The sequence below is a fragment of the Rhinolophus hipposideros genome, assembly GCF_964194185.1.
Source record: "Rhinolophus hipposideros genome assembly, chromosome: 16".
Classification (NCBI taxonomy): domain Eukaryota; kingdom Metazoa; phylum Chordata; class Mammalia; order Chiroptera; family Rhinolophidae; genus Rhinolophus; species Rhinolophus hipposideros.
In genome coordinates, this window is record NC_138062.1 from 22,605,979 (window position 1) to 22,627,933 (window position 21,955).

Genomic DNA, 21,955 nt, shown 5'->3' on the forward strand with positions numbered 1-21,955 from the left:
AGAGGTAAGAGTCCCAGGTGAACTGTGGGATATATACGCATTCTTCAGATATTATCAGAGATAACTTAGAATAAAAAAATGAATGTTCGCCATTTTATAGAAACAATAATAGCAGCATTATTGAACTTAATATGGAGTCAAAAGTAACAGGTACTTTATATTTATCAAATCCCATTCACTTTTCATAACATTATTGCAGATAGGCTCCATTATTATCTATCCTGATTTTAAGATGAGCTAATGGAAGGGAATGGCAAGTAAAGGGATGCGCAAGTGATGAAACAAAGGCTTCTATCTTACATGGAGCAAAGCTAGATGTCCCAGCTGGATTTAGGAAAGAAAGAGGTGGCGGGGTGGAAGGAAGAAAGAAAAGGAAGACACACTTGAGATCTAATTGCAAACATTCGTTGGATACGGGAGTGTTTCAAAAATTTTAGAAGAAGATTAACCATGTTTTACAGACTCCAGTAAAGTCTTTGACTGCATTGATCATGAAAAGCTACTGGTTGCTCTGAAAGACATGGATGTGCCTTAGCACTTGATTGTCTTGGTTTGCAACCCATATTGTGGACAAGAAGCCACTATCAAAAAAAAAAATATGGAGAGAGAATGGTTTCCTACAGGCAAAGGTGTCAGACACGGGGATAGACTAAGAGGAAGAAGTGAAAATTGATAGAAGAAATATCAATAACTTAAGACATGCAGATGACACCATCTTACTGGCAGAAAGTAGCAATGATTTGAAACAACTTCTAATGAAAGTGAAAGTGCCAAAGGACTGCATTTGATCATGAAGAAAGCAAAACTCACAACTACAGAAGAAATACACAACTTTAACATAGACAATGAAAACATTTAAATTGTTACAGATTGTGCTGACATTGGTTCCGTCATCAATTCAAATGGAGAATGCACCCAAGAAATCAAGAGAACAACGAAACTCAGAAGGGCAGCAATGGAACAATTAGGAAAGATCATCCAGAGCAAAGATGTGTCCTTACAGACCAAGGCTAAGATCACGCATACACTCGTATTCCCACTTCCTATGTATGGATGCAAAAGTGGAACAGTGAAGAAGGCCGATCGGGGAAAAACTGCTTCATTGTAAACATGGTTTTGGCAGAGAGCCCTATGGAAAATGCATAATGCGGGTGAAAACAGAAGGCAGCAGGAAAAGCAGCAGACCAAATGAAATGGGTTGAGTCAATGAAAGAAGTCCTCATCATGAGAGAATTCCTTTTTCATTTAAAAAATGGACTATGTATGACATACATATATACATGTGTGTGTGTATATATGTGTGTGTATATATATAGGTATATATATATAAACACAGTGTACATTCTTAATAAAAGTCTGAAAACTTATGTGTCAAACCATTATCTTGGGAAGTATTGTAGGGAAAGATACTGAAGAAGGTTCTCTTTTTACTTCACACTGTTCATCATTATGTTCTTTATTCTTTCCTTTTTGGTGAGTGAGGAATATCTATTCTGTAGCTAAAATTTTTTTAAATTGAAAAATAAAAAGAGCCACTGATCTAAAGAAATTTTTTTCTTAAAGTGGAGTTTCCCAGGTTAACATTCTAGGATGTACTTGAATTCTACTTTTTTTTTTTTTTAATTTTACTGGGGAATATTGGGTCACAGTGAGTTTCTCCCGAGCCTATCAGCTCCAAGTCATTGTCCTTCAATCTAGTTGTGGAGGGCACAGCTCAGCTCCAAGTCCAGTTGCTGTTTTCAATCTTTAGTTGCAGGGGGGCAGCCCACCACCCCATGCGGAAATTGAACCAGCAACTTTGTTGTTAAGAGCTCGCGCTCTAACCAACTGAGCCATCAGCCGCCCCAAATTCTACTTTTAAAGGAAACTTTTTGTTGTTTTTATTTCCATAATCTCAATATATTAATTAAAAACTGTTTTGGGATTATCTACATTAAAGATATGTAGAAGAGTTTCATATGCTTATAGCTCTTATACAACTACAACCAAATTAATCACAAATTAAGTTCAAGCAGCAGCACAAAAATGACTTCATATTATTTATGACTGCTTAAAGTGAAAGTGTATAAGTTACAGTGAGTTGATAAGATAGAACTTCATGTTAAAATGGCATCAATCCTTGAAAATTATGCAATTGATTTATTTTACCACTGATAATGACAAAACTTCTCTTTCATAATGACAATACTTAACTGAAAGTCATTTTCATAAACTAACATTTCAGTATTGACTTAATATATAGAATTGATTCTGTATTTAGAAAATTATTTGCTGCAGGAGAGTAATGTAGTAATTGCAATTTTATTGGTTACATGAAAAAAATAAGATGAATTCACATTAAGTGATGTACCATGTGCTACATGAATAAAAATTTGACAGTTCAAAAATGGAAAAATCAAAGGAGATTATAGCATAAACTGAGATTTTCCCTCAAATTACCTTGAATAGTACCAGAAGCTTGTCAGGTGGGTATTAGACTTACTGGGGTGATCATTTCATAATGTGTATAAATGTCTAATCACTATGTTGTACACCGAAACTAAAATAATATTGTATGTCAACTGTAATTAAAAAATAAATTAAAAAGACAGTACCAGAACTTCTAGATTTTTACCAAGGTCTGAAGCCATCTAGAATAAAGAGAATGTTTCCAACATTTCTACATTATGCCACCATTAATAAAACTAATAACAGGCTTAGAAGGCACACACACACACACACACACACACACACACACACACACACACAAAACCTTAGACAAAGTAAATACACTGAAAAAGCCAGTAAGACACCTAGGTAGGGATATGTAGCAGATTTTTGGAAACGTAAAACTGGAGGTGAGCTCTGAACTACAATAACTACATCAAAAGAAAATTCTACCAAATTTTTAAGAAGCAAAAAATTCTAATTCTACTAGCACAGTATGTGAGCATTAAAAACACAAAATTTGTAACTTTTTTCCATGAGGCAAGTATAAAACTGATACCAAAATGTGCCAAATGCCTAAGATTGACTGGAGCCTTAGAAACAGCCACAACTCAATTTAACTTACAAATAGAATAAAAATCAGAAATACAATATTAGCAAACAGAATCTGGCAGAACATTAAAGAATAAATAAATGACCAAATCATATTGTCATAATATTGACATAGCTAATATTTTAAAAAGCATACAATCAACTCTACTGCTCCACCTAAGGATGATAAAATTAAACAAAATACTGCATTAAAAAGAAGAAAAAAAAACTCAACAAAACAAAATTAAATGAGCATGTCATTAAAATGATATACTATATTCACTTCAGCTCAAAGACTGTATCATCATTACTGTGGAAAAACCAAAGCATCTCTACTAAAGTGAGGAAATAGAATAAGATGCCCATTAACATCTTTTAACATTACAATGGTGATCTCACAGGTGGAATCTAAAAACAAACAAACAAACAAAAAAAGTTGAACAGATAGTAGCTGAAAATAAAAAGGAAAAACTATCAATATCTGTATATGATGTGACTGCATATCTAAAAAACCGCAAGAGAATGAAATGAAAATAGCTGTTTGAACCAGACAAACTGAATCTAATGTTAGATACACAAGACTAGACATAGCAATTCTGAAAAAAAAATTTTTTTAAGTCAGTGAGAGGATGGAAGAACATAGTGCCACTGGTATTAAAACTCATTATAAGATGTCAATTATTTGAAAAATTTGACAAGACATGAAATCAGACTGATAACTAAAAAGTGAACATCAAGAAATAGACCCAACAACATACGGTGATTTAATATATAATAACGGGGGCATCACAAATCAGGAGAAAAGTTGGACTATGTAGTAAACTGTATAGGGAAATACAGGTTGTCATATAAAGTTAAATTCAAAGCACAGTTTATCCTAAGATAAATTCCAAATACATAAAATATTTAAATGTTAAAATTAAACTGTAGAAATACTAGCTGAAACATGCAGAAATCCCTTTATAATCTATGCTTCTATAAGACCTTCCCAACTACCAACCAAAAATTCAGAAGTCATAAAAGAAAAAATTCATAAATTCAACAACAAAAACATTTTAAAAAGTACTTCCACAGGACAACCGAAAAATCTCACATACCTAAGTCAAAAAACTGGTGAAAAATATTTGTAACATATCAAAGAGCTGATTCCTTAATAGATGCTTCTACAAAGCAGTAAAAAAAGAAAAACAATCTAGCAGAATCGGCAAAGAATACGTTGTCAGAAAGCAAAACAGAAAAGGCTCAAGGATAATCAACCCCATTCATAAAAAAACAGAAATGTAGGTTAAAATAAACATTCTAGATATGTTAGCATTTGTATAAAAAGGGGGAATAGGAATATATATTATTATTTGTGTGTGTGTGTGTGTGTGTGTGTGTGTGGTGTGGGTAAAGAAACCCTGAAAGGATTTACAAAAAACTAACAATGGTTTCCTGTAACAGTCAGGAGGTGGTGGGCATCCAGGAAGAGGTTAGAGGGAAACTTTACTATGTGACTTCTGGTAATTTTTTAATTTTAAATTATCTTAAAGACTTATAGACAATTACATATAATTACATAGATAATTATATATAAAAATTTTAAATTAAAAAACCATTTAATATCTTCTAAACAGAATTTTTAGATAATGCTGACATTGTATGCTATTGCTAAAATGGCATAAAAAGTTAAGAGTTAACAAGAAGGTATTCTTATCAAAGACCTATACTTTTGGTAATTCAGAATAAGAAATGGAGAGAGAGATGAAACTACAAGGAGAACCATGGGAAGTAAAACATTAATCAGAAAAGCCCTAGGTAAAAAAACCAAGCAAAAAAAGAATTTTAAAATGGAAGTGGTGGTCATCATTGTCAAATGAGGCAGAGATCAAGGGAGGTAAGTAATGAAAAAGAGCCACTGTAGAGTATAATTAAACCATTAATGATATTCACGAGAACATTGTTTTCATTAATTTGTTCTAGCATTGGAGATAAAAAGAAAGGAGAGAAGCCAGGCTACAAGGCACTGAAAAGTAAAAGAAAGTGATAAAGTAAAAACATCATTCGAACAAAAAAGTCTAGCAGAACGCAAAAGCAAAGTGAAAACCGAAGCTTGGAATTCTAACAGCATTTAAACACGGTTACCCAGCTTCAGTATATGATAATTAAAGAAATATATCAACACTGAAAAGCTACAATGTATTTCCAGAGAGATCACCCAAGAGAGAGGAAAACAAAAACCTCCCAACAAATTAAATAACTTCATGCAAAATAATATATACTTTGTTAAAGAACCACTTGGAGGGTAGTCAAGGATTATTAAAGATATCCAATGACATCAATTAAAAATAAGACCTTTCAATGAAAACTACTCTTAACAGCAAGCTGCCTATTTCATACTTAATGAAGGCCTGGAACTCCAAGTTCATGGTATTATGGAAACAGGTATCAAGGCAGATCTCACAAGTAACAGACGCATCATCTCAGGATCTTTTTCACATTAAGAATCCTATTAGAAAGAAAACACTAAAAGGTAATTGAATTTCCCTCAGTTATCTTCATCTCTGTCAGCTCCTGCTACAATAACTTACTCTCCAGAGCAGAGATAACTCAATTCTGTCCAGCAAGCATATGTTATGAATCTCCAAAGCAAACTTGTCTAAATCATTCTGGTCTTCTATCAAGGTTGGCTGTGGATATGAACCCTGACAGAAAGCAAACAAATTTATTTTTATCTTTTCAATAATTCACTTCTTCATGCTTTGATAGAAGAAATCATGAGACAAATATATGACCGGCAGTTATGTTATAAAGTCAGATGAAATGGGTGCCATGACTTAAATAAAAACAATTATTTTGAAACATAAAGAAAATAGTATCAATGTACAGCAAATTGGTAAATTAACTGAAGTTTCAATTTCTTTACATAGTTACATCTAATAGTTTGAGGTCAAGAAAAAAATACCGTTAATTAGATGCTACTTATTATGATCTCACAAATTCTATTTCAACTATTTCAACCTTGAACAACTCTTAGTAAAATGTATTTCAGAAAATACTATAAATTTATTTTCAAAAAAAGTACCTACAAATAACTTAAATAATAGTTCTTACAAGAAAATGTGTTTCCTCTCTGCATGCTAAACCACTAATTTATTACAGAAATGGAGGGAAAAGCCTAACTAAAAATAAAAGGCAATCAGAAATCCTGTGTTTCTTAATATCAAGATTATTCAGAAGATAAACTAATCCAAATTCAAATGTTAATGAATACAATATCTATCCTCTGAAAAGCTTTAATTTAAATTTCTGGAATGAAGATCTGACTTGGCCTTTCTCACTTAATTTAATCCTTCACATTTCCATAGAGAATCAGCATTCCCACTTTTAATCAGAAAAAAAAAAGAAAACAAATGTGTAGGCTGTAATTAACATTCATTAATTGAACAATTTATTTACTAAGCACCTAGTATGTGTAAGGCAAGGTGCCAGGCACTATGGACATGTGATGTGGACACTAGAAAAGGAATTGAGAAGTGATTTGTAAAGAGAGAATAGGGTTCTGATAAAGCTCAGGATAGGAGAGAGCAGTCAATAGCATTAGATATGGAGATAAGCTTTATTAAAATGAAAATAAAGACAGGTGAATACGCTTGTGGTTACAATAAGACAACTGGTAATCTCAGGAAGTTTCAAGGGGGAGTGGCAGTGGTGTTAGAAGCCTGATTGCCATGAAGCCAAAATGCCCTGAGGAAGCTCAGAGGAAAGAAAGATAATGTTGAAAACTAATTTAAAACTTGATTACTAGACTGACAGAAAAATAGGAGGCAGGAGAGTGGAATGAAGAGAAAGCTCTGAGTTTTAGTTTACTTAAAGATGAAAGATATAACACGTCCCTGTGCTTTCCCACTAGAAATGGAAGACTGATTCACAAAAAAGAAGACATAAGTGAAAAAGCAAAGTCTTCAGAAGTGAGTGTGGGGAAGGGCTCTAAAACACAGCAAATCAGATGGGCTACTGAGGAGGTGGGGCTCTCTAATGGGAGGAAAAAAAACCAGACCAATATATACATTGATTAGTTTGGAGATAGACAAATTCAGCATTCATTCCACTCTGATGAGAGCTACTTTTGCAATAAATATGAGTTAAGGGCTTCAGCTGACATTATGGGTAAGCGGTGATTTAATTTTGTGGAGAGGGGAGTATGAATAAAATAATTCATCAGGGGTATGGAAATTCAAGCTCTCCAGAAACTTAGTATGCTGACGAGGAGTTACTAAACAGCTAATAAAGTTTAAGAGCATAAATGGAATGGTAAATGAAATAGTTTGAGTACGTGGCAAAGAATTCAGTAGCACTCCATTGTTAAGACATCATGATACTATTCTTATCCTCTGTATTCTACCTGTGGCTCAAACAGAGTGACATTTCAATTACTACTATCTACCACCTAAAAACAAAAGGCCAAATACAACTTTCATTATCAAGATGTATCTTACCTAGGCACTAAGTCTGTATTTTCAAATTGCTACCAGGTATGTCTATCGAAAGTACCACAAAGCCAAACCTCAACATGTTCCAAACTATTCTCAATTTTCTCTTCTCCTAATTTCCTAATCCAAGAGGATTATAACACTCATATCTAGCAGCTCAGTTAAAACAAACTATTTTAAGTCTTTTGCAATACTCAATATATTCAAAACCTCCACAAACTCAAAGAATTTTTTAAAATAATTTTTAAGGTGAAATTCACATAAATTTTGCCGTGTTAACGGGCACAATTCAGTGGCATTCAGTACATTAATGATGTTGTGCAAACACCACATCTACCTAGTTCCAAAACATTTCGGTCAATCCAAAGTCAATCCTTCACCCATTAAACAGTTTCTCCCCATTCCCCGCTCCCCAGCCAGTGACAACCACCACCCTGCATTCTATCTCAGTAGATTTATCTATTCTGGATATTTATATAAATGACTTATAGATGTTTTTTGTGTCTGGCTTCTTTCAGTTGCATAAAGTCTTGAGATTTGTCTACATTTTAGCCCCTGTATCAGCATTTTATTCCTTTTTATGGTGGCATAATATTCCACTGTGTACATATACCACTGTTTATCTACTCATCCACTGATGAACATTTTGGGCTGTTTGTAGTTTTTGGCTATTGTGAATAATGCTGCTACAAACATGCACTGTGTTAGTCAGGATTACCCAGAGGAACAGAAACGGTAAGATATATTGATTTATTAAAGAGATGGATTCACAGGGTAATGTGGGACTTCTTGACCTTCAATCTGCTGTGCCCTCAATCTGAAAGCTGGAGAACGAGGACAGCCAGTGCTGTAATTCAGCCCTAGAATTGGGAGGCCTACGATGTATCCAAAAACCTGAGAACCAGGAGCACCAATGTCCAAGAGCAGGAAAGGATGGATGTCAGCTCAAGCAGAGACAGTGAATTCGCCCTTCATCCACCTTTCTGTGTTACCTCAGGCCCTCATGCCCATTTTCATTGATGAGGGTGGATCTTCTTTACTCAGTCTACCTATTCAAATGTCAATCTCTTCTGGAGCCCATTCATAGACACATCCTGAAATAACACTTTACCAGCTATCTAGGCATCCCTTCACCCTGACAAGCTGACATAAAATAAACCACATGTGCATGCAGGTGTACTTGTTTCATGTAACTATTTTCAGTTCCTTTGGGTATATAACAAGGGGTGAACCGCTAGGTCATATGGTAATTCTTTCCCATTTTTCAGGAACTGCTCAGCTATTTCCAAAGAAGCCATATCATTTTACATTCCACTAACAGAGGTTTCCAATATCTCTATATCCCCACCAACTTTGTTATTACCTATCATTTTTATTTTAGCCATCCAAGTGGAGGTGGAGGGGTATCACACTGTGGTTTTGATTTGCATTTCCCTAATGTCTAAAGCTGTCGGGCATATTTTCATGTGTATGTTGGCCACTTGCACATTTTCTTTGGAGAAAAGTCTACTTCAGTTCTTTGCTCATTTTTTCATTCGGGTTGTTTTTTGTTGTTGAGTTAAAATAATTTTTAACATATTCTGGATAATAGACCCTTATGAAACAAAGTTCGCAAACAGTTTCTCCCATTCTGTAGGTTATTTTTTTACTTTCTTGATCATGTCTGGGAATGCAGTTTTTAATTTTGATGACACCCAGTTATCTAGTTTTTCTTTTGTTGCTTGTGCTTTTGGTGTCATATCCAAGAATCCATTTCCACATTTGAGATCACGAAGATTTACAACTATATTTTCTTCTGAGAGTTTATGGTTAGCTCTTATATTTAGGTCCATTTGACCCATTTCAAGATAATATTTGTATAGTATGAGGTAGGGGTCAACTTTACTCTTTTGCACCTGGGTATCCAGTTGTCTCAGCACCATTTGTTGAAGAGACTATTCTTCCCTATTGAAACGTCTTGTCACTGCTGTCAAAAATCAGTTGGCCTCAGACATATAGATTTATTTCTGGACTCTCAATTCAATTTCTTTGGTATAATGTCTTTAACTGTGCCAGTAGCATGATTATTATTATACTTTCGTAGTAATTTTGAAATCGGGATGTTTGAGTACAGGAAGTTTTGTCTCTGCATTACAGATCTCGGACACAAGTATTTTATTTATCCTACAACTTTTGATTTCAACTCTTAGAATTTAAATATACACATATGTAATATATCTATGTAAACATAAATACATATATTATACCTGTATATATACACATGTGGATGAATAATATTGCATTGTATGGATAACCGCACATTTTGTTTATCCATTCATCAGCGGAATACTATGAATAATGCTGCTATAAACATTCATGTACAAGGTTTTGTGTGGACATATGGTTTCAATTCTCTTGGGTATAAACCTAAGAGTAGAATTACAGGGTCACCTGACAAATCCACTTAACCATTTGAGGAACTGCCAAACTATTTTCCAAAGTGGCTGCACCACTTTACATCCCCACCATTAGCATATGAGGGTACTAATTTCATTACATCCCCACCAACTCGGTTTTTTAGCTTGCTTTTTTCTTTTAATCATTCTAGTGAGTGTGAAGTGGTATCTCATTGTGCATTTGATTGGAATTTCCTTAATGAATAATGATGTTGAGCATCTTTTCAAGTATTTCTAGGGTATATGTATATAGGCCTAAGAAAAATATCTACTCAAATCCACTGCCTATTTTTAAATTGTGTTATATGTCTCTTTCTTTTTTTCTTTCTTTTTTTGCAGTTTTATAACTATTTGACATCAGCAGTTAGTTCTCATCCACACTGTCTGTATATTTCTGAAAGTGGTGACAGATATGTAGGTGACCAATGTATAGAGCTTGTTTGGTGTTTTTTCATCCTTTTTACATCTTCCGGGCACTGATATGCTCTGGGACATTTCTTAGTCCACTGGACCAGACTGCTTTGTTAAGCCTAGTGTCAATGTACACACTAGGAGCTCCCGTCTCCTTCATGGCAAATTTCATGGATCTCTGAGGGCCAGGCTTCCTTAAGTCCACTCTATGAATGTGATTGTGAATGCTGACAGTGTCTTTTCTCTGGTCACTCCCTCATTAATGGCAGAACAGCCCTTCTTCTCGACACTGTTCTTTATGGGAGTCTTCTACTAGATCCAGGATGAAAGGAAGAGTATGCAGCATCCTGGGAAAAGGAAGAGCAAGTACAACTTCTGGGTCGCCTGAGGCCAGAAGAGGACAGACAGTCACTTACAACTCTTTATTGTTGAGTTGTAAAAGTTCTTATATATTCTAGATACTAGACCCGTATCAGATGTAAGAATGCGATTATGCTCTTCCATTCTGTGGATTTTCTTTTCTCTTTCTTCATAATGCCTTTTGAATCCCAAACACTCTTAATTTTAACAAATATAATTTATCTAGTTTGTCTTTGGTTGTGACTATCAGTTTTAAAGTCCGGAAGGCTGGAAGAATGACTGTTTCTATGACTAATAGGAAGCTGAGCATAGGCAGGTAACAAGTAATTAAGGTTTGTAACATCCAAAATATTTTGTTTCATATCTTTCTAAATGAATTGTAGTATACAATCTCTCCTTATTTTCTCTCTAAATTTTAGTTATCATTACTTTAAAAATCCACATTTTCATTTTTTTAAAAAAAAGTATTAGTAAAAGAAAAAAATACTAAAAGAACTGTTTGACTTCTACAGTTACATTATAAGCTTTTGACAATATCCATGCATTAGTTATAATCACAAGGCATAAGTTTAAATTCTATATTTTAAAAATTGAAGTAATAGTTATTACAATGAATTCTCAAGGATCCATAAAGTGCATATTTACTTATTCATTAATTGTTAGACATTGAGACATTTTTCAATATTTTTCTGTTACCATTACCATAGTAACTGACAATTTCAAAGATATAACTGTTTTTTCTTCTAAATTATTTACATTAAAGATTGTAAATAAAAATTAAGTTAAATTGGACTCATTTCAAAGAGCTTTCCAAAAGAATCTTGTTCAAACTATTATGTTACAAGTAACATATCCATTCAATTTTCCTACTACCTTACTAACATACCAAGTTTAAAAAAAATTTATAGTTTTGCCATTTTAATTTGTATTATTTCATTGCTGACAAGTGGTACTCTTTTTAGGCTCCACCTTTCCCCCCACTTATCTATTAAAATTTTGATATTCTCAAAATTTATATTTATATATATTTAAATAATAATACCTCACATTTCATCCAAAATTTTTTCCAATTTTATTTTCAGTATTAACGTTTGTGATTTGGGTCATATAAATGTCTACAATGAAGTATTTATAAATCTATCCCTTTGTGATTGTCTGGTATTGTGAAACTCTAGAAAATCACCCTCTTCAGAAATCTAAAAAAATCTGTTATGTGTGTCCTATTATCTAATTCCTAATACAATTTCCACATTTAATTTTCATAGAGCTAATCATACCTTGCTGAACATCTTGCAGAAAAGCCTAGCACATTCATCTTTTCAAATGAGACTGATAATGATGTTTCTGAGTCCTTAAAATATTCCCACTGGGAATTTTACTATCGGTATTGATCAGCATGTTATGGGAGTTTTGTTTCATTTTTTTAACATACAAAAAAAAACCTGTAAATATAATCTTTATATCAATTAGAACAATTAGAATAAGCCCTCAATAAATTTTAGTTAGAAATGCTACATACCAAATTATCTGCTCGTAGTGCAATAAAAAACAAATAGCAAAACTGAAACAAACGAAGACAAGCCCCTAAATGAGAGTGTCATTTAAGAAGAAAAAATAGGATGAGACCACTGCTGTCCTCAGAATAATATTCGTGTCCTGACTTGTTTCCATTATCTAAAAAGGAATGAAACTAAACATGCAAATAAACAAGAAAAAAAGGGGGAAAATAGCAAAATCTATGCAAGGGCAGAGAAAAATATATAGTAAACAAAAGATGTAAATTCATTAGAAAACAACTAAAGCAATCAATAAATAAGCCAAAGATTTGGCTTGCTGAAAAATAAAGAAAAGCTAATCTATTTAATTAATATACTGTTTAACAACAAAAAGAAAATCAACATCACTTATAAACAATTACAAAAACCCTTTCAACAACTATAATTTGTTATATTAAAAATAAATCCTCGGGGCAGTCGGATGGCTCAGTTGGTTAGAGCGCGAGCTCTCAACAACAAGGTTGCTGGTTCGATTCCCGCATGGGCTGGTGGGCTGTGCCCCCGAAACTAAACATTGAAAGTGGCAACTGGACTTGGAGCTGAACTGCGCCCTCCACAACTAGATTGAAGGACGACTTGGAGCTGATGGGCCCTGGAGAAACACACTGTTCCCCAATATTCCCCAATAAAATTTTAAATAAAGAAATAAGTCCTCAAACCTGGTAGGGTTTATCCATATATCAGAATATAAAAAAATTATTAACATACAACATTTCTGTAGATTCCATAATGAAAACTATATAACACTAAACAGATGATGAAACAGTAAAACAGAAAATTCAGCAGCAACCTGCAGAAATACATACCAACAAACTGCAGCACTTTTCATACCATGAGAACAACAAAAAATGTCTAATAATGAAACCCTAACATAATATATAGATGTATTATACAAAAATACAAAGTTTACTATGTAAAGCAGTAAAAAAAGAACATGAAGAAGCTCAGTATATACTGACAGTGCTAAAGAGACAGTTTAAAGTTTAAAAAAAAAAAGCAAGGTGTGTGCACTATATGCATATCCATCTGTATAAAAACACACATGACACATTTGTATTCCCTGTATGGTGTATCCCTGGGGAAAAGAAAAAAAGAACAAACCAGAGCAAAATCTGATAATGCTGGTTCCTCTGGAACAAGGTTACAAAGGAGAGATTTTCCCATAAGCACTTTGTATTGTTAAAAATATTAATATATTACAAATTAAAAAAATAAACTCAGAGGAATGTTGGTTCCATAATAGAATGCACAAAAGTGGCAAGAAACTATTGTTCCAACCCTAAAAATGACAGAATGCAAATATAAAAGAGCTAAATTCCAGAAAGCAACTATCCCTTCACAGAAAAGAACAGACCCCCCAGCTGTTTACAGCCTCAGAAGAACTACAACTTGGATGAACCTTGAAAACATTATGCTAAGTTAACAAAGTCAATCACAAAACAGCAAATATTATGATACCGTGATTGCAATTATATAAAATGAACAGAATGGCCAAATCTATAGAGACAGAAAGCAGATTAATGATTGTCTAGGGCTGGGAAAAATGGAGAATGACTAGTAATAGGTAGAGAATTTCTTTTGAGGATGATGAAAATATTCTAAAACTGGGGTGATGGAGAGGCGCAGCACTGAATATATCTAAAAGCAATTAAATTATACATTGAAATGAGTGAACTGTATGTGTATAAATTCTCTCATTAAATTTGTGTTTTTAAGTTTGTTGTACTATACTTCTAAATTTCCTGTAAGCTTTGGTTGATCCAAAATTAAAAAGAAAAAACTGCAGAGACTCAATAACTAATTGCAATGTGTACTCCTCGAATAGATCCGTTTCAGAACAGTAGCTGAAACTAATATTTTTTTAACTATAATAAGGGAAATCATAATATAGACTAGGTATTAAAACACATTAGTGAATTATGGTTACTTTTTTTTACAAATGGTAATGATGTAATTATATAGGAAAATATTGTCATGTTTTAAAGATTCATGCTAAAGATTAAGTTTAGGAAGTCTATAATTCATTTTAAAACACTTTAGCAAAAAGAAATCAAGCATATGTGGCAAAATGTTACAGTTGAATATAAATGATAACTATTCATTATACTATCTCCTCTACCTTTATATATTTATTAGATCTTCCATAATAAAACATATAAAACAATACACTAAACTCCAAAAAAAAGCTTCATTAGCTTAATGATTGTGATAAGCAATAGGAAAAAAAAAATCAATGAACCACAAGAGAATCATTTGAATTAAGCTGTAACAAACATGAGATTATAATATATGATAAAGAAAGCTTTGTAAACCAAAGAGAGGATTTTGGAGAAATGGTTAATGCATTAGGAAAAAATTAAAGTCTCTTCTCATACAATAAAAAGAAAAATGTCTCATGTTTTAAAAATTAAAATTAAATTTCTCAATATGTATTAAGATACTAAAAAGAATTCATACTCTGATCCCAGATTTTCATTTAAATGAATTTAGCCCATCTAAAAAGTCAGAAATTAAAGTAAAATTTTATGAACAGATATTCTTCAAAGGTTTATTTTTAAGAGTATATTATACAGAATTTAAGTTACCTAAGAATAAAAAATGGTAAAATTGTTACATGTTTATAGTAGGAAATAATCACATAGCTATTACAAATCATGTTTTCAAAAACTTTCATGGATGGCAGATTGCTAAGAATAAATTACTTTAATAACAGATATTCTTAAAGCATCCTTATAATTCTAATTTGGTGAATGGGTACTATCAGTGAATGAGTAAATGAGTGTATGTGTATTTCAAAAAACCAATATGTTATATAGGATCTTTGTGCTACTTTTTCAACTTATTATAAGTCTATATGATTATTTTAAAGTTAAAAGAAAAACAATGGAAATATACAGTTGTTAAAGCTAGATAATGCATGAGTTTTATTCTTTATATTTTTCATTACTTTATAAGCTTTCTATAATAAATATGTATCACTTCTATAATTAGGAAAATAAGGGTTTATTTTAAATGAAGAAAAACAAATAACCGTCAATCAGGGAAAAAATGAAAATATTGAAGAGCTAAATTAGCCAATTGATCATAATTAACTCTAAAATTGGTAGTATAGGTCTCTACCATTAGATTAGTTATAACAGTCATTATGATGCACATTCTTTCAGAATTGTCAAGTACATGTTGAATAATACGTTGTTTCAACAGCAAAACACTTCATGATACCAGGAGGTTTACAGATATGGGGACAGAGACTACACTGGATTATTTTTCTGAGTCCTGGGTTCTAGTTCAAAATCTTCAACTTACTAGCTACATGACCAAGGCCAAATTACTTTCTCTCAATCTATAGTGCATACTTCACAGATTTGTTGTGTTGAAATGAAAAAAATGTGTATTAAACCGTTAAGTAGATGATATTAGAGAGGTCACATAGCAAAGTGGTCATAACGTTTTATCAGACAACTTGAGTTCGAATCCTAGCTTCACCATGTGACGCTGTATGACCTCACTTAACCTCTCTGTGTTTCAAGTTTCTTTCTCTTTCAAACTGGGATGATGATTCATAAAAATATTTACCTCAAAGGATTGTTACGAAGATTTATTTTATACTTCTAAGAGCTTAGATAAATAAATGGTGCTACAGAAATGTTATTAATTTTTTTTTAGTTTAAAAATACTTAACTGGCAAAAAAAAGTTCACTATTTTATCTAAAAATGTTTTATTTGCTAATGTGAAAAAATATTTCAACCCATCTAAAAATATATATACATTGCTATATTAAGACTTAATCATTTGCTTTCATGGTCTTTATTTCATAATAAGACTTTATTACTTCAAATAAGCTCACTGGCCTCCTAGCTTGCAGTTCCATTGAAGCTAATAAGAAGTGAGTTCTCCTGTATCGATGAAATGGAAAGCAACATCAGCCAAAAAGACAGTAAGAAATTCTTACTGAAGTGGATTTTAACTTACATAGATTCCTAAATATTAAATTATTGCGTGATAACCTTGATCACATTTTACAGAAAAATCACACTAGTCTAAACAAACTAAACTTTGATAGACAAATTTTGTTAACAAACAGATGGTCATGAATTGTGTACACCTATACATACACCATATTTACAAGACAGGGTCCAGTGTTTTACACAACATAATTTTTAAATAAATATTCTGTTTACAGCTATGAGATTAAAAACTAAAGTTAAGATGTGCACCTAATCAATGAGGTCATGACATTCAAGGAACCTCTGCATAAATCAAAAGCAGAAGATGTCGAGGATGTCCCACAGCAATGATAATCATGCCATGAACTGAAGAGACGTGCATTTCAGATCTACACTGTCATCAATCCCTTGATAATAAATGAAACAAGTCAGCTACTTTACAACCACAAATGGTATATTAAATACATGACAACATCTCTGTTTTGCAGGAGGAAGTTAACTAGCAATAGATAAAGTTCAAATATATTATTAAAGAATGCACAGCATGAATTCAAGGCTGAATCTAGATAACCTTTAGAATATAAGCTGTCTAGGAAAAAATATGCTTCCTCTTGCAGAGTATTATTTAAGATTTAAGAGCAATAGACTTAGAAATATATTAAACATGAACATGCCTCAATCAATGGGGGTTTTGTGGTATAAACAAAGCGAATTCTTCTGTGAAAATAAAAGAACTAGTAAATATTGAAAAATGTTTGTTTGTTCTCTTTAGCGTGAATCTCATGTGGAGTAGTTAAATCAATTTTCTAAAATAAAAATTTAAGTAAAAATAAAATTGTTTGGAAAAATTTGTTTTTATTTATGTATTTTATTATCATGCTTTATAGTATTATCACGCTTTATAATATTACCATAGAATATTGCAAATCTTAAAGCAAGATAATAAAGATTAAAATGAAAAACTGTACTAGATAAAGCATAAAATTAAACAGCTCAAAATAAAGCTGATGTGTATGCCAGGAGTAAATACTATACACACATTTTATAGAAATCTAATAAATGTGAACTAAATGCATAGATTAGAGATTAAGAGATAAACTGCCTAGATCTGAATTCTAGTTGTAACTCTGGGTTATTTTCTCGTTATGCTGTCTTCTCATTTATAAAATGAGAGATAATAACAGTACTACTCCAGAGGTTTATTGTAAGGATTAAATTAGTTCAAACATATAAAACATCCATAACAGTTCCTGACACAATATAAGGAATCATATAATGTTAGTTACTGTGGTCACCGTCGTACCTCATGTAAATTGCAAATATATATACTGTTTGGCTTAAATCAGTTGAATTTCTAGCATAATACAGTGTTTGAAAAGTTTTTTCCTCCTTTCAATTCCACGTGGTCTCTTTCCTCATTCTGTCTTCTTCATACATGAGAACACATATACCACTACCACCATGATCATTAAAAATTCAAATAAAAAAGAATGAACTGCGATCTCAACCCAGAGTTACAAAATAACTTCTCCCTAAACAAATAGAAAGAACACTAAGAAATAGGTTCCAAGTTAGGTTGGTAGGCTGAAATAGCAATTAATTTTTTTTTCTTTCACTTCATAAAAAAATTAGCCAAAAAAAAGCACTCTGAACAACAATAACAAAAATAATCAGACAACAAAAGGAACATCAACATAAAGCATTGCACATTAAATAATTGGCTGTCATGGGGAAAATAAACATACAGGAATTAGAACTATGGGTGCAGTGAAACTGTTCTTAAAACCATGTGACCATATACCCAAAACAATACTGGTTACGCCGACAAAATTCTGAGAATTTTTCTTATTGCCTTCATATGTAGAGAGAAACAAACTGACGAGGTATCTTTATCTTTGCTTCTTCTAATTGAAGATGCTGGAAAAACCTACATTGTGAAAACTGGGAAAAGCAAGGAAGTGAAAAATAGGGCTGACTTCCCAGGAAAAAAGCAGACTCGAGACTAATGTCTGAAATGATGCATAATAATTAAAAGCCGAAGCACATTTTTTACCATGGTGAGAATTATTCACAGCTTCTGGAAAGATAAACTGAACTTGGTAGAAAATATTTAACAAAATCTTACAAAAGAAAGCAAAACTTAGGTGTACTAAGGAAGCCTCCTCACCTATCTCAAAGGTCTCCCTCCCTCTCTTCATGATAAGCTATACAATATTGGGAAAAAATCAAATTGCAAAATTCAAACTGCAGCTCAGAGAGGGAAAACTTAGCTTTCCATACAGTGGGGAGAAGGAAAGAAGGCACTAAGATATTCTGTTTATGTAAGCTAATGGAATATCTGAGCACGCACATTCGAAGCACAAACAAGAAGAGTAAAAGCACAGTACTTATGCAAACATATATCACCAATCAATAAATAAATAAAAAACAAGCTAATAAAAATTTTAAATAAAACTGGACAATTCTATATGAAAAACAAAGAATCTTAAGAGAATATATAACAAAAAAATAAAAGGAAATTCCTCATGATTATTTTCTTCTAACGAACATTACAAAAATATAAATCATAAAACAAACAATAGAAGATAAAATACATGATTAAAGTAAAGAGGGAGGATGCAGATCTAAATAAACAAAAAAAGTCATAAATGACAAACATATTACAAACATCTGGGACAAAATAAAACACTGAAAATTTAATTACCAATGGCTAGAGAGCAAAGAAAGTAAAGTAACTAAGAAATAACTAATAGGTATAAAACACAGCTACTATATCTAAAATAGATTAATGAGCCATTAAGTAAAAGAAAATAAAATTTCAAAATTTAAAGAAATTTCCAAGAATTGAAGGAAAAAAATCTGAATTTGCAGATTATAACAAAAGACTATGTTCCAGAAAAATGTGATGAATAATGTTTACTACTGCTGTTAAGAAACTGAATTTCATGGACAAATAAAGAAATCTCAAGCAGAAAAGAAGCAAATCATCAATTGAGGGAAGATTTGAGGCTGGTCTCAAACTTCTCTGAAAGAAATAGTCAAAGCCAGAAGACAACAAAGCAATAAGTATAAACTTCTAAAGGAATCCAAGTGTTAGCCAAGAATACAAAACCCATCAGTTGTTATTCAAATATAAAGACAGTAGTCAAACACTCTTAAACATAAAAGAATTTTAAGTTTCCATCACAGGAGCCCCTTGTAGTTAAAAAGAAAAAAAGAAGATGAAACCTATATTAAGAATTGAGTCAAAAGAAGGAACCTGGAAATTAAGAAATTGTTGACTAATAAAAGAGGTTGGGATTTTGAATTCACTTAAATATTTTACAAGGACTCAAGTACTATCAGAATTGTGATTACGAAACATGAATGTCATATATTTGGTGAATATGAAAATTAAAATATAACTTCAAAATTGGGAAGTGATGGGAAAAATATGAAGAGAAAGTATGAAAGGACTAATAATGTCTTCAGCTTTCATATCCAGTTGTAAATTGGAATGTGCAATTAAAAACACAAAGATGTGAATAAAGCTCTTGTTTTAAAAATGAGCCATCAACCTCTTATTATTTTCATCATTTACTAATCTCATGTTCTTTGAGAAAATATTGGTTCTTTTGTTAAAATACATTTATTCCTGTTTTTCCTTGGTTGTTTTTATTTTGTTAAATTGACAGACAATGCTACAATAAACGGATTTGTATATCTACTCTGATACACTATTAGTTTTATTTCTAAGAGATTAATTTACAGAATAGGACTATTGGGTAAATGGGTATTTGTGTGTCAGTATAATTATTATTAAAATACATTGTGACCATATTGCTAAAAGTGTATATGTCCACTAAAAACTGTAAAAGAATAACGTTGCCCAGCTCAACTCCCCTCTCTTCTTCAGCAATACAGGTTATCATTCTTTTTAATTTCTCTCAATCTCAGAATAGAGAAGTGAAAAATCATGATTTCTCTAAGTCACATTTCCTTGAATAGTTGTATACTTGACTATCATTTAATGTTACAGGTTGCTTACATTGTTATGTGAAATTCCTATTCCTATCCCTGAATTCTTACCCCTGTGGAAGATGTTTCATATATGCCATCTTTATAGTATTGTTTTACTTAGTATTGTTTATCTGGAAAGGCAAGTACTACATCTTCAACATTCTTTTGTAATAAATCTTAGGGCTATATTAAAGCATTTATTTTCCCATATTAACTGGCTATTTGCATATCCAAATATACTACTTGGAAGTTTTTAATATTTGGTATTTTTAAAGGTGATATTTAAATTCCAATTTACTCCACTGTTATTCTAATGGAATGGTAAGCTACTGTACTGTACTGAATTTACATATTACTTTGAGAAAAATTGACATTTCTGCCACATAAAAATGTTCTTTTTGACAACAAAGAATGGTATGGAGACAAATGTGAAAATACATAAGGTGTGTAGATTAAATAACAGCATTGTACCAATTTTAATTTCTGATTTGATAACCTTGTAGGATTAAAACAGAGAATCAACAGAAAAGTCTCACTGAAGTAATTAGAGATAAAAGCATGTTATGACTTCAACTTATTTTCACAGTCAGAAAAATGAAAAAATAAAGGACAGAAGTAAATGTAAAACAATCACAGAATCTAGTAAATGGTGAACAGGAGTTCTTGTATTACACTTACAAATTTCCTATACGTATCTAATTATTTCAAAAGGAAAGACTGATTCATTCATATTCTCAATCTCTCTCTCTCTCTCTCTCTCTCTCTCTCTCTCTCTCTCTCTCTCTCTCTCAGCATGGAATGACTTTCCAGCTTATATTTTGTTTTGTATTAATGAGATTTTATAATTTTGTTCCACATAGTGCATTTCTTATAGAATTTGATCCCAAATATTAATCTTGCCTTAACTATAAACAGGCTATATTTCTAATTAATATTCTTAGCTAGCTGCTGCTTGCTAGTCAAAAGAAAAGCTATAAATTTTTCTATATTATTTTGTATCCTAGAATCTTACCAAAGTCCCTATTAATTGTGGTAGGAAAATGTTTAAGAATCTCTTAGATTTTCCTAAATCACAGCATTAACAATCTGAAAGTTTTATTTCTTCTTCTCTAGCATTTGTATTAACTGTATCTTGAAGTTACAAGGATATAAAAACAAAATAGTTAAATAATGGTAATTGTAGACATTACTTTTTTCCAGCTTTTAAGAGAAATTTCTTGAGCCATTTAAAATGATGTTTAGTAAACAGTCTATCATATTCAGATTCTTTTCCTATATACATTTTTTTCTAAAAGTTTGAGAAAATAAAACTGGCAGCTAAAACATATCACATGCTTTTTTTCTACCATTTATTGATATCTTCACATTTTTCCATTTTGATTTATTGACATAATTTACTTAGGAGGTAGATATCTTAATCTTAAACCACCTTTGAATTCCATGAATAACTTCTAAGTGGTCATGGTATATAATTCATTATATTGTTGGGAGTATATTGGTTAAAGTTTTAGTTTGAATTTTATACCCACAGTCTTAAATTAAATTGGTCCTTTAGTATTGTATTTTTCCAGGACCTCTTTTATGTTACGATGGTTATATAAAATGCCCTAGAGCGGTTTTCATCTGCTTTTAAATGTACCAGAAAAATATCAGCAACATTTGAATTACCTGCTCTTACCATGATAGAAAGAATTCAGATGGTGTTTATTTTTTTCCAATTCTTAACAAGTGTTCTCGTCAAATTTTCTAAGTCACC

General features: G+C 31.9%; 1 protein-coding gene across 3 annotated transcripts in view; it reads right to left on the reverse strand.

The window, feature by feature from the left end:
• LRBA (LPS responsive beige-like anchor protein) overlaps nt 1-21,955 on the reverse strand; it is a 570,825-nt gene that overhangs the window by 341,790 nt on the left and 207,080 nt on the right. The window lies entirely within an intron of this gene.